Source organism: Suricata suricatta, chromosome 7 (genome assembly GCF_006229205.1).
Source record: "Suricata suricatta isolate VVHF042 chromosome 7, meerkat_22Aug2017_6uvM2_HiC, whole genome shotgun sequence".
NCBI lineage: Eukaryota > Metazoa > Chordata > Mammalia > Carnivora > Herpestidae > Suricata > Suricata suricatta.
The window spans coordinates 141,792,421-141,793,448 of record NC_043706.1 but is presented as its reverse complement, the minus strand read 5'-3'; the positions used below and the strand labels follow the sequence as shown (position 1 = coordinate 141,793,448).

The following is a 1,028-nucleotide window of genomic DNA, read 5'->3' as shown; positions in this document are numbered from 1 at the left end:
ACACGTTCATTTACTTCCCTTTCTCAGGTGACAGGACCTCCCTTTGCCTGGTGTGAGGGGCCAGAGTGCAAGGGATTTAATGCCACTGAATCCCTTCCTCATTGCTGCTCTGACACATGACAGGGATGGCTGCATAAAGACCCAAGATCCTTCACTACCAGGTGAGATAGCTCTGAGGTGTTTTTTGTACATGGGCTTCCAGAATTCTCCATGAGGATTAAACTCTGGTTGACCACTGTGATGAGGAGCTGAATAACACGCACTCTGGAGACTTCCTCAAGCTTTCCTCTTCTCCATCTCACTCCACCCCGCACTTTGGCTGGTGCTCAGGGAGTATTTCCCAAATAACCTGCTTACACACAGGTCCTTGTCCCAAGATTTGTTTTGTGGGGGAGCCCTAATTCCTGTCAACGTAAGAGTGTTTTGGGCTCTCCCCTTTCTCTCTCACTCTCCTTTCAGCAAAAACACTCAATTATGGGTTTTAAAATTTTTTTTAATGATTTGTATATTTTTGAGAGAGAGAGAAACAGCATGTGAGCAGGAGAGAGGCGGAAAGAGAGGGAGACAGAGAATCTGAAACAGGGTCCAGACTCCGAGCTGTCAGCACAGAGCCCAACAGGGGCCTCGAACTTGGGAACTGCGAGATCATGACCTAAGCCAAAGTCAGTTGCCTAATCAACTGAGCCATTCAGGTTTCCCATCAACTCATGGGTTTTTATATATTCTTTGTCTTTTAGTTTATTAAAGTCGTTTGGAAAATGCTCAAATGGTCTACTTCTGGTAATTGGCAACGCTTTTCATGTTATCATGTTATCTCCTTAGTTCTCTCCTTGTTCTTTTCTTTTTTTTTTTTTCTCAAAAAAACCTTTTTTTTAGAGTGGGAGTGGTGGACAGGGCAGAGGGAGAGGGAGGAAGAGAACCTCCAGGAGGTTCCACACCCACTGTGGAGCCCCCACAGGGCTTGATCGCTACCTTTAGATCATGATCTGAGGTGAAATCAAGAGTCAGATGCTTAACCAACTGAGCCA

At 45.5% G+C, this 1,028-nt stretch overlaps 1 pseudogene; it reads right to left on the bottom strand.

Moving 5' to 3' along the window:
- Positions 1 to 1,028, bottom strand: part of LOC115295387 — a 15,746-nt pseudogene that overhangs the window by 5,379 nt on the left and 9,339 nt on the right.